Raw genomic sequence first — 13,484 nt, forward strand, 5'->3', positions numbered from 1 at the left:
ATGACTTGATGAAATTTGTCGTGACTTGATGTGACTTGTTGTGACAGCGTTGACTCCTGACGGAGACAAACAGCGGTCTCCTGAGTCAAAATCCTGTGTTTGTTTGACCCATCCACCCTGACTACTATACAGGGACTTTGTTGCTCTTTATTTTGTCACCTGACTATCCCCTTTGCTTCCATCATGTGAGTATTTACAGTACTGTTTGGAGAAGTTTACCAGAGGGGGCTCTCTACCAGAGTAGGATTTCTTGGTTAAGGTTAAGAAAAAAAATGTGGGTTGGGATAAAGTGAAAAGATATCTGAATGAAAAGACCTCAAAAGACAGACTTCTCCTGTGTGCGAGGACAGCCTGTAACACAAAGATCAGCAGTGTCAACTTCCTGGCTCACAATAAAGTGGGTTAAATATGAATTATAGTGCATTAATTTTCATAGGTATAAATACAAACAGTGAATGAAAGTGGTCTTTTAAGTAGTTAATAACTTTAATCAAATATGTTGCTCTGCTTCAAATGCTGTATTACAGACAAAAGATAAAGATTTTTTTTGTATTTTTGTTTTATGGGCCAACGTAGAATAGGAAACACATGAGATTCAGTCTGTGACAGGAGATGCGTAGAGTTTCTGCCATCCTGATGTCAATGGGGAGTTTGATCCACCTCTGAGGAACAGCAATCAGTCGACACTTTGTAGAGCGGTAGCTGGGCCCCCTTTCGTTTTGAGGGATTAACGAGCTGGTTGGCAGTAGCAGAGCACAGTGAATGGTTAGTGTATTTGGAATCGACTTAAAACGATTGCAAAATCAATGTTAATTGTCATGACGGAACATGTGAAACAGTTTGGCTTATTCATGTGTTTTACATTGATTTGTACAACAATAGAGTTCAAGGCTCAGAGGAATAAGAAACATTGGGCTTTAGCTACATGTGAAATTAGTAGTATCAAGAGAAGTAGAGGGATTATACTCCTAAAACAACAGACGGAGGAAGTGTAGAGATTGTATTAGCAGGTTATTATCTCCAAATTGCTTTATCTTGTGTAACATTGTTTTATTATGCATGTTATATTATATTAAATGGACTTTATCTGGAGATGCAAGTTTAATACATGTATTCATGTTTGATATATTGTTTAAATGGAGCATGCTTTCTCAATGATAGATGCCTAATAAAGAAGCAAACTTGTTACACATAATGTAATGTTTTTTAAATAATCATTTGTTTGCGTGTCCTGATTTTCTTGTTTTTTTTTCCCTCTTTTGATAATTCCAATGTTTCATGCATGTTGCCAACCAATCATGTGTGCCCACACACATTTTCAATTTAATATTCAAGCTCAAGGACAGAATTGTCACGCTGGCTTAGTTGTAGCATTAACCCTACTGTTAAAGGCCTGTCTGAGTTTCCATTAACCTACACAATAGAACCGCCCCGGCTAATTTTCACAGCTCCACTTTAGTAATAATTGATATTCATGATGTGTGTTCCTGCAGCTGCCAGTTAAACTCAGTGTACACAGACTGAGGGGCGGTGGGTGGTATAATCTGCTTGAGGATGTGTGTCAGATTTAAGTCAACAAATCAGTCAAATACTAGTCAAATGAAAACTATAGTGTTTTCAGTGGAGCAAATAAGATGTGACACACTGTGAATACTGACAAATGAATGTGCCATTGATTCTCGGATGGTTTAGTGATGGATAAATGCATTCAGCCTGTCTCTTTTGGAAAATGGAATATGTTACATTGTTGGTTCTTGTAGTGACTTTTCCACTGCCATCAGTGGAAATCTTGACATACATATCTCCATGATACATTTTAATAAATCTTTTCTCTTTTTTTCCACAGGAACAGCTGACAAGATAACCGTAAAGTTTGGCCACGTAAAGGTAGGTCAAAAATCATTTACACATATACCCTGATAAAATCAGTGTCCGATCTTACTGACATTAAGAGTAAATAATAAATAGAATTCATGTTCAGATTTTGTTATCTACCTTGCGGGGAGACAAAAAACTGGAGTGTAGAGGGAAAACTGCTCATGGCCACACTGTATGTCGAGCGGCTGTGTGGAGGAAGAGCTCCAGGTCACTTCCTGTGGTGTTTGGAATGACTGTGATCGTTGTTTGTTGAGATTATGGCCTCTGCATGGAGTCAGTCACAGAAACAGCCTGCAGCCCTTTAAACCCTGCTGTCTTTATACAGACTCTGAACTTCAGAACTGAAATTACCTTGACAAAGATGTGAAACTAATAGAGGTGTTAGTGCACAGCCTTATAATTACAGACCTGTTCAGTGGTTAATTAGGAAGGAAACACGGTGTAACCCTTATGGCCTGCATTTGTCTGGGAATAGAAGCTGTTCTGTTAGTTTTATTACACGCACTTATTATTTAGGCACCTGTACTGATGATAGCCGTGGTTGAAGGCATTGTGTTTTTGGATTGTCCGCCCATCCATCCACCCCCTTCATGAGAACATCTCAAGAGCAACTTAAGGGACTTTCTTCAAATTTGGCACAAACGTCCACTTGGACTCAATTAACTGATTAGATTTTGGTGGTCACAGACTAGATTTTGGTGGTCAAGGCCACTGTGACCTCGTCTATGCTGACTGCTGTGAATGTGATATTTCAAAAGCAGCTTGTGGGAATTTTTGTCAAATGTTTACTTGGAATACAAAGAACTGATTTTTGTCGCCAAAGGTCAGGATCACTTTGACTTTGCATCTGACTCATTTTCATAAAGGCAATACCTCGAGAACACCTTTTTAAAATTTCTTCAAATTTGGCACAAACATTCACTTGGACTCAAGAAAGGACTTAACTCAACATTATTCCTCAGGAACAGAAGGGGACACATTTGGTCAGATACTGAATTTGTGACACTAATCTTGGGTGTCCATCTTGAAACTGTGTTGATTGTATAGGTCTTCTGTGCTGTTTGGATAAAGATTTGAGTGAAGCATCCATGTTTTCACAAACATGGATGTAAACTGTAAGTGGAACTTGACTGGTGTGTAGTGGTGGTAAATGTACTTATGAAAGCCATGAATAAGAGCCTGAATGCAGTTTGAGTTTGTTTTGCTTAGTGTGACCAAATTGTGTCTTTAATTGCCCTTATTTTTTTGTTTTTCGCACTCTCACCTGTAGGGGGAGTTTTTTGACATGAGGGAGTTTTAAGGGCTGTCATATGGAAAGAGATTGTGGAGCAAAACAGTTTTTCACCTCTCTACTTTTTCTCCTTTTCCCCTTTTTATGTTAGGTATCTTTTGACTGGAAAATTGTTTTGTGCATTTTTGTGTCCTTAAGTAAACTGTGAAAGTTGACTTAGTGGTCCTGTGGATTTTTATTGACGTGGATTGGGTCCAGAGGAAATGTGGGAGCGTCAAGCTCATGCTGCACTTAAATGAACCCAACAATGATTTTAAAAACATTGAACCTCCACCTTCTTTCCTGTCTTGTTTTCCAGTGGGAGTACTACTTTACAATGCAGCTGAACTCTTGTGATCCACAACTGCTTCTAATTTAGGGCCTCCCCTCCTTCTCCCTCTTCATTTGGTCATTTTACCTGTATGTTTGCAGTTTCCAGAATGAGAATAAATCCCATTTCCTGCTGTGTTGTATTCAGTCAGATCTTTCGTGAAATGTCTAAAGAAAATATTTCCGAGTGAAGTAGAACATTTTTTGTTGTTGTTACAGAGTAAAATAGAAGCCAAGACAGGTTTGTTTGAGATGAGACTGTATCAGTGTGTCTTTAAATGTCTTACAATTCAAATTTAAAAACATCAGTCATTTTTAAAAGGCTTAAAATTAATTTGTGAGGTCTTTATTGCCACGCACTAAATATCTTTTAGTCACAATTAGTCCAACTATTCTGCATTCAAGTCCTCATTTCTGATGTTACAACTCTGTAAACCCACCAGTGGACCTGCTACTGTCTTTTTACTTTATATTTGCACTTTATTGTTGGCAAAATGTCGATTAAGCCAACTCATTCTAATTACCATTTTCCTACATAAAACATACTCCTGCACATATATACTACTTACCTGCAATGCTTGAATAAGAAAAAGGTAATTTGTAAAGAAAATAGGATAATATTTAGTTAAAGGTTTTTAAAAGAATTGAATTTAATTGTCTGATACCTGTATACACCCTGTTAAGGTGTCTGGTATTTTTAATCTGAGTTGGTGTATCATGTGTCTTTCTAACTGTAAGAAAACAGTGGGTTATGTATATGACACTGGGACATTAATTATCATCATACAAGACATTACAGTCTCATTTCTTCGATACTCCGTTCTAGGCTGCAGCAACACACTGTGTGCAGAGCTTTAACAACTTTAAGTTCTGGATTATTTCCAATATTGAGTGCCTCTGTTCTTGTGTTATCGACAGTCATGTTAGTGAAAGCCACTTCAGTAAACTAAAAAGCAATCTGTATTGGTTTCCTGTGTACTTCAGGTTGAATAATTCATGACTTGGCCTACTGTCAGCTTGAGTTTCAGAGAGCAGAAAGACTGTACCTTGTAAAGAATATCGAGGCAGTGTTGCTTTTTCACACATCTGTCACGCTTAACAAGGTGGATGATATCCATAGTTGGATTTAGGATCTGCCACCTTCACCTCTGATAACACAGGAAATAATTGTGGCATTTTAATGGATGTGATGCACTTCAACATTTTGTTGTTTAAAACTGCTATTTGATCAAACACTGATACAGTTGCCTTGGGGCTTTACGATAAACTAATTGTGAATGTCTAATGTTTTTTTCACGTTTACTCATACCATATGCTACACATCATTTATCATCCATATAAAATTTAATTTGCAACTTTTTAAAAAAATATTGGGAAGTGAAGATGATACGACAACAACCATAAATTTGAAGGAGTCGGAGTGGAAGGGACTTATTTTGAACTCTGTGAACATAACACAACGTTCTCAAAATGTGGGGGAGGACAGGACAAGGTGGTCGAGCCAAACAAAGGGAAATCAATAACAGAACTAGGCCTGACTAATCCCTGCCTCTGAAAACAAAAACACAAACAAAAGACCTAACTTGCTTATCTGAAGTGAAAAGAACTTCGCCAAAACAGAAGTGGGACCAACCAATAATCCTGATGTTTCAAGACAAATCTTTTTTTCTCCATGACTACAAAAAGTTAGAGCATTAAATGTTTCCACCAGAGAGAGGGAAGTTTGTCCAAAAGACTTGCCACTATAGACTACACCTGAATGAAGGGTGTTTCATTCAGCTGTGAAGGTGACTACAAATGGGGTTGCACTCCGTAACGAAGTGGGAGTGGGGAGAGTCTAATTTGGGAAAGGCGTGTGGAAACCAATCAGGTTGTTAGCAGGAGAGAAAACAGGGGGGAGGGAGGGAGAAAGAAAAGCATGGGGGAGAAAAACACATTCATATCAGGCACTTGCTCCTGCCTGGTACGTTACATTTTCCAATAAATACAGTCTAAATCCTGTACAATAAAACTGAAAATTGCTACATCAAGCAGTGACTCATAGATAGCTAGATAGATAGATTGATAGATAGATAGATATTTTGAACTTGTAAAAGAAACAAACAGAAAAGACAAAAATAAAACAAAATGGCAATAACAAAAATAAATGATAACCTAAACTCAATAAATAGATTCATATAAGCAAAAAGAAATTGCATCTTACATGTTCAAAAAGGAGTATGAGGAAGCATAAACTTGTAATTTCCCACCCCTTCTCACCTAATCAGTTATATGCAAAATATAATATGCATACATACATACATTTATGCACCTGCAAATAACACATAACATACAGTTTATAAACAGTGATTCAAGGTGTACGTACAACACAGATGTCATACTGTGTCACAGACAGACATGACTGTCATCAAAGTTTTTCTTCATTCTTACACCTCTGTGAAATAATGTTTTTTTTGCATCTTCTGGCTCCTACCCAACCTTCCAGCAGCATATCTGAGACCTTTAGCATGTCTGAGACCTTTTAAAACATAGAAGTGAGTTAATGTGGGAAAGGAAATCTCATATGCTGCTATAGTAATTACTAAATCTATAAATTCCAAAACCAATGTGACAGTTTGAGGTGATATTATCAAGCCCTGCTTTACATAAAAGAACATTTTTGTGTGTTTCGAACCAGCACGATGGTGTTATATTAAAGAAATCAATTAAACATTATGCAGAAAATAGGCAATAAGCATTAAGCTTTTCTGAAAACCCTTTCAGAATTGAAAGATGTGGCCCTGACATTTACGCCATGTTGGTTTCATCGACTTTTTACCATATAGATTTGGCTTTTGACTAATGTATTTGTTGGTTGACTCTGCAGAGAAAGCAGCTATTTCACACTCAGTGAATTCCTCCTGAGAGCTCCTGTGTGTGAATTATAGCTCAGTACATATAGATCCAACAGCTCCTCTGTTTTTATGTTTTATTTGCTCACTGTTCTTTGTGTTCATCCTCCTCCTTGCCATCTTATTTTGCCCAGTGTTTTGTTGGCTGTGACACCAGCTGTAAATCCAGTCTCTGACCTCTGGGTCAAAGAATGATGTAGTAAGCTGTGGTAGCAGAGGGTCCAGCTCGCAATCTGAAATGACAGATGAGCCTGTCAAGGAGAGCGTGTTGCATGATCGGGGCTGCGGGGTCACCTTCACTCCCTCCGTTTTTCAGATACTGTGGAATCCCAGTTTCACCAGGCAACACTAAATCTGACACCTTTGTCTGAAATGAGTGATTTTATGATCACATCTGGGTTTGACAACGCTGCTACTACTGGCCATTACAGCCCAGCACAACTACACTGATGCTACCTGGTTGCTCAGTGCCCGCTATTATTCGCTGTTGGGACTACACACCGCTGCACAAAGGTTACAGCCTTCAGACATCCCGCAAAGTAAGAAAATAAGAAAATTAAAGTAGAGGGCATATTCCCATCGCAATACACTTTTTAAACAAGACAAGATAGTCATTACTACAAGCTTTGCACACGTGTTTTTATTGATGTATGGAACTGCTGAGTGACTCTATGTGAGTCTCATGGGTGTGAATGCTTTCTTTTCCCATGTTGTTTGAGCCTCAACAAAGGCAATTTAAGAGTAAAGTTTTCTGAATCTTAAGGCTTGAATCAGGCAACAAAGGCACAGGTGGCTAGGTTTAGAAAAAAAAACTCATGGTTTGGCTCTACATTTATGCAAGAAGCAAACACTGGGCTGAGGGATGAGTGTGGTTTATTGGACACGTCCACCACCCCTCCAGCCCACCGTGCAGCAACCTTTCAGCTCCTTATATTAAGTCGAGACTGGCAATGTTTCGACCTCCCGCTGCCCAGCTGCTCATCTTATGGCTGCAACAGGTTCCGTTCGCATGTGTTATCAACTGACACCGCCTGACTGGGTATCATATTTTCATGCTAGGTGCCCTCTGGCCTACTAGTTGCTTATCATAAAACTGTAAAAGGGTCTGTATGGCCGTGTCACAAACTGACGCCACCTGGTGGCGTATCATGCTGTTACAAAAGATGACTTTTTGCGTTGATGTCTGGCGTTAAAATCACTGAAAAAGCGGTGGTATTTGACAGCTTCAGAATGAGAACAGGCTGGATGTACAGTATGTACTCCTTGAAAGCTTTTTGTATTTTCACACTTGGTATAAATCAAACAGGTTTTTGCTGGTTAAAGCTGTACAGCTGTACATGTTAGAAGATCAAAACTGTCTCTACGATGCAAAGAGATCGTATTAGATATTCAGCTGACATACAGTATGAATCAACACATTTACTGGCTGTAAAAGACTTAACAGTCTGCAAAATGCCAAAAATAAACATAAAAAGGCAATAACTAAGCTTTCACCCGATAGTGGAATCATTTGCTCCTATAGTAGGTTACTGGATTGCTCTCGTCTGCATACCACGAACAAGTCATTACACTTCCAATCCACGCTGCGGGGCTCAATGTATGTTCACTAATGTGGCTGTTAAACATGAGCAGCAAGCACTGAAATAGCTGCAGGATGAGTTTTTTTCCTGGTGTGCAGTCTGGTTGTTACAAATGGAGTTGTGCTGTGACTCAGCAGAGGAAGATTTGAAATGTTCAGACAAGATCAAATGTCTGTGTTTCACGTTTATCTTTTGCCACTGTTATGATGTAATTGTTCAGAGAAATCTTACCGTTGACGTCTTATTATTCACCGACGTTCTCATGCTCATACATTCACACTGTACCTGTTTGCTCTGAATTAAACATCGTGTTCAGTTTCTCCTCAGAATGATGAGTAACAGACTCTACAATCACTTCATGCATCACTGGTAATTTGATCCTTACACCATGTCTGACAGATTTTGGCAAAAACCAACTGTCTTATGTAGTCTGACTTTTCAGCCTTGAGTAAAAAGCAATTATGGCAAACCTCTTATGGAAATTCTTTATTCAGCCGTAAGCCGTCTTATTTTAACCAAAAATTTCTCCATTGTGCCCATGACAATAGAACTGCACTTCTCCCGGATAAAGTTTAATAAAGCCTTGCGGTGGTGAATGGGATCAGGATGATAATTTGCCAGTATTGCCTGTTAGCCTACAGCGGCCCTTTGTGACTCTGAGTTAAACTCATCACAGGCTCCACGATGAAGCTGAGGAATATTGCCTGCTCCAAAATTACCCAATCATTTTTTTTTCATGTATCATCTTTCAGTGCTTTTCTGATAGGCAGGTTGCAGAACCTTGCATCATCACAAGCCCGATGAAGCAAATAAGGAGAAATAGAAATTAGATGTAGGCAGTACTGAGGAAATTGATAGTTATCATTTGAACACAGTCATTCTCCTGCTTCTCAGAAGGATTAAGATCAGACAGTTTTATGTATTAGTTGGTGAGGGTGACTCAGAAGGGATTAGTCCTTCCTGTGGACATTGAAAGAGACATCCCTCCAGCTGAAGTGTCCTTGATCGAGACACTTGATCTGATTTATCAGTCACCTACAGACTCTACTTGACATCTTCTGGTGATTAGTGACCTCATACTGTACAGTACCCAAGTGTTCAGTTATGCTTCAGTTCAAACAGTGATTTGAAATGAAGCGCAGTGTTTTGAAAGGGATATTTTGCCAGTTTTCAGCCAGTTTTGTATAATAACAATGCCTGTAGTATGTTTACATGGATTGCGGTAAACTTCCCTCCATCTTACCAGCACCCAGATCTCCCCTCTCAGCTCAATTCCACTAGTGTTTCACATCATCTGGTGAATTTTCTTTAGCTCCAGGGCTGTTGCTTGAAATGTAGATTGTAACTCTGCATTTTTGTTTGCCTGCCAGCACGGACACAAAGAGTATCAGCTATCCGTCATTGTCATGTCAGTCTAGCTGCTTTTGCAGTGACGTGGCGTAAGATCCAGATGATAAAAGCCAGGCTGCAACTGCCAAGGCAGCATGATGCACAGATGGGTGGCATCATTAGAGAATGCAGCCAGATGGAACCTCTAGCGTCTGCATGTTACGCCGCTGGACTACGCTGGCTTGAAACGCAACCACTAATGATGTAATATAAGGAGAACAAAGGTCCCTACAATGTAGGCTGCAGGGGCAGTGGATGGACTGACAAACCCTGGACTTTCATGAGGGAGTCATGTGTTCACTTCCTGTCTTAATGTGATGTTTTTTTCTTCTCCTTACCATATGCCTCTTTTGTTTAAATCTCACCATCCGTGTTTGCATATGCTTTTGTTGACATCCTAGCATTGGTTGCCATGTGCCATTGTTGCCAAACATAACCTCGTGCAGTGAAATCCCAGCATGTGCTTGTGTGTGACAACATTGCAGCGGCATCCTGGAAGGCCAACAGACACAGAAGGATACCTAGGCTATAATATGTAGAGGCAAAATTCAGCTTGCAAAGTGGCAATATGTGACAACTTGGGATAAGAGTGTGTTAGAAACTCGCAATACGTTACCTACCAGCTGGAGCATCTATCGATCCAGTGTGGTGCAGTGCATTCTGGTAGTTGCAGGTTTTCTTCCTCTTGAGAAAAAGCTAATGCCACAGCCCTTTTCCTCTGTTTTCTCTGGTCATGTAGCACCAATTTCAAAAGCAATTGCATCTTTATACTGCACTGACATAAAAAGACCATCATTTCAGCAGTGTAATACTTTAAGCAAGTAATTACTATAAATCCACCCTGTTTATGTGTACTTTTGTAATCAATCATTTGACCTCCCTCATCCAAACGTTTTCTGGGCAAGACTAGTGTCTGTAAGGCCTTGGCCTGCTCTCTCTAACTCAAGGAGTCTCTGTATTTATTTGAGCTTCCAGAATAATGTATTAGAATTTAAATGGAAACATGAATTTCGGTGCCAAGGTGAATTTGACAAGGACACGTTAGAACAAGTAATGAAACAAGGTTGGTGGATCAGAGACGTTTACAGTGAGCAGAGAGACGAGTTCTCTGTGGAGAGCATGGAGTCATTGTTATTATTCAGGCTTTGCTAAGTGTAATATATCACATAGTGTCACTTTACTAAAAGGAAAGAAGACAATTTCAGAAAGACAAGATAATGTAAATTATATGAAACAAAAATACACACAGCATTGTTATTGAGTTGACAAGATGTGAGTAAAAACAAGACAGCAAATATACAATTTAGTCACAGAAAGGAAAATGAGATGCAGGGTCAGGTAGGTTTTTAGTCTCAATTTAAGAATCTCTGTGTGGTTGCTTTGCTGATCGGGCAAGCTAAACTACTTCAGAGTAGCAAGAAAAAGCTCCGCCAAAGTGTCTGATTTCCTTATTTATCTTTGGAATATTGAGATAGCCTGCATGTCGTGATCTGAGCACATGTGGGTGAATGTAAGGTCTTAGATGCTCTGCCAACTGAGGAGGTGCTAATCCATGGAGAGTTTCGTAGGTGATAAAGTAGCAGTTTGTTGTGCCACAGCTGAAATGGGGAGCCAGTGATGTGAGAACGGTATTATGTGTTTAATATTTTTGGTTCTAGTCAAAATGATATGGACTGCATTGTGGAGGTCCTCTGCAGAGCAAGTTATGTAATCAACTCTATATGTGATGAATGCATGAATAAGAACTTCTGCTTCTGACTGTATTCGAAATGGGCAAATTTTGGTAATGTGGCAGAGGTAGAAGATTACTATTGATGATAGTGTGTTTTTTCAGTGTAAGTGGGGCCTCAGTGACTCCACTTTCAAATTTTAACAGTTTAATTTCTAATGATGATACTACCATCAGGGCTAAGAGTGGTATTTGACATATTGGAGGTATATTTTTTGCCTGCTGGTTGTGATTTCTCTTTTATCTTTCCGAAGCCAGAGTAGGTTCTCTGACAAGATGAGATCTCGCAGTATATAAAGTTACTGAGTTTGAGGGCATGGTTTGTATCCCATGTCGTTAAACAGTGACAACCAGCAGTTGCAGTAATTATTAATGGAGTAAAGGAGGAAGTCAGGTGACTTTGTTAGACCGTTGCACAGAAAACTGCTGTCCTTTTTCTGTTTATAACTGACACTTAATATTTTGACTTACATGCACACTGTAATGTGCTTCCAGTGCAAAATCCACCGTCCTTGCTCTTTGCAAAAATGCATTCCAAAGTTTATCTGGCGCTTATATGAGGCTTCAGCAGTCTGAATTAGTCACATCAAATGGATATCTATAAATCCCCTCTTTGTTTTTCCACTGACTTTGTTTCTGTGCTGAGCCGCATCGCAGGGATACAAACAAAACTGTAACTTTGTGTCTTACTTGGACAATGCCTTATATCAAATTTTGATAAACTTTTAAATACATTTGAACACAAAACAAGAACTGTAAATTTTCTCTTCGATCATTTAAATTGAAAGCACATAGTGAAGTTTTATTATTCATATTAGCACTTGCTCTGTTTTAAAGGTCCACTGTGTAAGATTTAGGGGGATTTAGTGTCATCTAGTAGTTATAGGCTTGCAGATTGCATCCAGCTGGAATTTCTCTCTGTTAAAGTTTCCTTCAGTGTTCTTTGTTCAGGAGGCTGTTACCGGACACCGCATTATCTTCAGAGCTCTCTTCCTCTCCAAAACAAATGGACCAAGTTATTACAGCTTAAAACAATGAATAAACCAGTTTTATGTTAAAAACCAATGTTTCTGTGACGCTGTTCAACACAAAGGGGCTGCTTACTTTATTGGCTGATGCAAAAACATGAGCTGGTAGCGCATTGCTGTTGTGTGAACATAGGGACCGTGCCACGTCATCCGACCACACGTGCATTTGTTGACATCCCAGTAACGGGCTGCGTCATCCCACTATGACGTCATCCCACCACGTGCATTTCTTGACATCACCGTTGCGGCATCCTGGAACATCATAGGCTGACATGGTAAAAATAGGAAGGCAACATATTTTGCCATTTCATTTGGAGGACTCGTTACTCCTGGCAGGGTGGTAATATCACTCTGGATGTCATCAGTATAAAAATGGAAATTTCTGTTAGGGTCATGAGGGATGTTGCTCAGGCAGACCATGCCCGATGAAAACAGCAGTGGTCCTGAGACAGAGCCTAGAGGTACCCCACAGGAAAGGATGTGACAGTCAAAAAAAGAGTTATTGCAAATAATTGTGTAATCATGTGAGTATTTATTACAATGCTATAGGAAGTTACCATAGATAATCAGACATTTCACATACACAATAATTCTCCGAGGGGGATGTACTATATAGACCTTGTATACTTACATGCTGCTACAGCATTTTGTCTCGTTACATGAAATTGTCCATAGAGAATAATTCCAGACTTAGTCAGATTGGTGCATTGCTACTTTGCATGTTGAATTTAATACTGCTCATTTATTCAAGGACCCAGTCTCCAAGGATGTGTTGAATTTAAATTTAATTCACTCCTGCATTTCTCCGCCCATTGTCTTTGGTGTAACCTTGTGTCGCCCATCATCCATCATTTCAAAACACAGACATATTGAATAGGCTTTGGTTCTGGTCTGAAAGTTGGGATAGAGAGGGGGCTTCATCCCTGACTTGAATACTGTTTTTAAGAAATGAAAAGGAAATGACCCTGACCTCTGACACTCATCTTCCTCTCTTCAGCATGTGTGCATTCAAGGATTGTTCTTGTCAGAGCTGCAGGGTTTGCATGTTATTCCCGAACAGAAACTGATAAAGAAGCATTGAGGGCAGAATTGGGGTTGACGGCTGAAATATTCTATATTTCTTTATCGTACAGGGTCCAGATGGACTTGCGTGTCTCCGAGTTATTTATAACAGCCGACCCCAGGCTGGCTGTTGTTAGAAATGTTTGAGCACTGAAACCTCTTGTGAGTGTTGAAATTTGATAAAAAAGATTTTTACCCTCTTATTTATAGAGAAAATCACATTTCCTTGTGCAATAGGGTAGATATCATGTTTAATATTTGTAAAGTGCTATGGCACATAAAGTTAAAGTTGTTTTCCCTAGTCAGTTAGAAAGTAGAATTGATACA

General features: G+C 39.3%; 1 protein-coding gene across 1 annotated transcript in view; it reads left to right on the forward strand.

Annotated features, from left to right (window-relative positions):
* The window catches only part of rap1gapb (RAP1 GTPase activating protein b), a 143,406-nt gene that overhangs the window by 27,334 nt on the left and 102,588 nt on the right, over positions 1 to 13,484 (forward strand). Inside the window, exon 2 of the mRNA XM_042509013.1 lies at positions 1,847 to 1,887. The gene's annotated coding sequence lies outside the window, so the exon portion shown is untranslated. The remainder of the gene's footprint in view (positions 1 to 1,846; positions 1,888 to 13,484) is intronic.

Source organism: Plectropomus leopardus, chromosome 2 (genome assembly GCF_008729295.1).
Source record: "Plectropomus leopardus isolate mb chromosome 2, YSFRI_Pleo_2.0, whole genome shotgun sequence".
In the NCBI taxonomy this organism is placed as follows: domain Eukaryota; kingdom Metazoa; phylum Chordata; class Actinopteri; order Perciformes; family Serranidae; genus Plectropomus; species Plectropomus leopardus.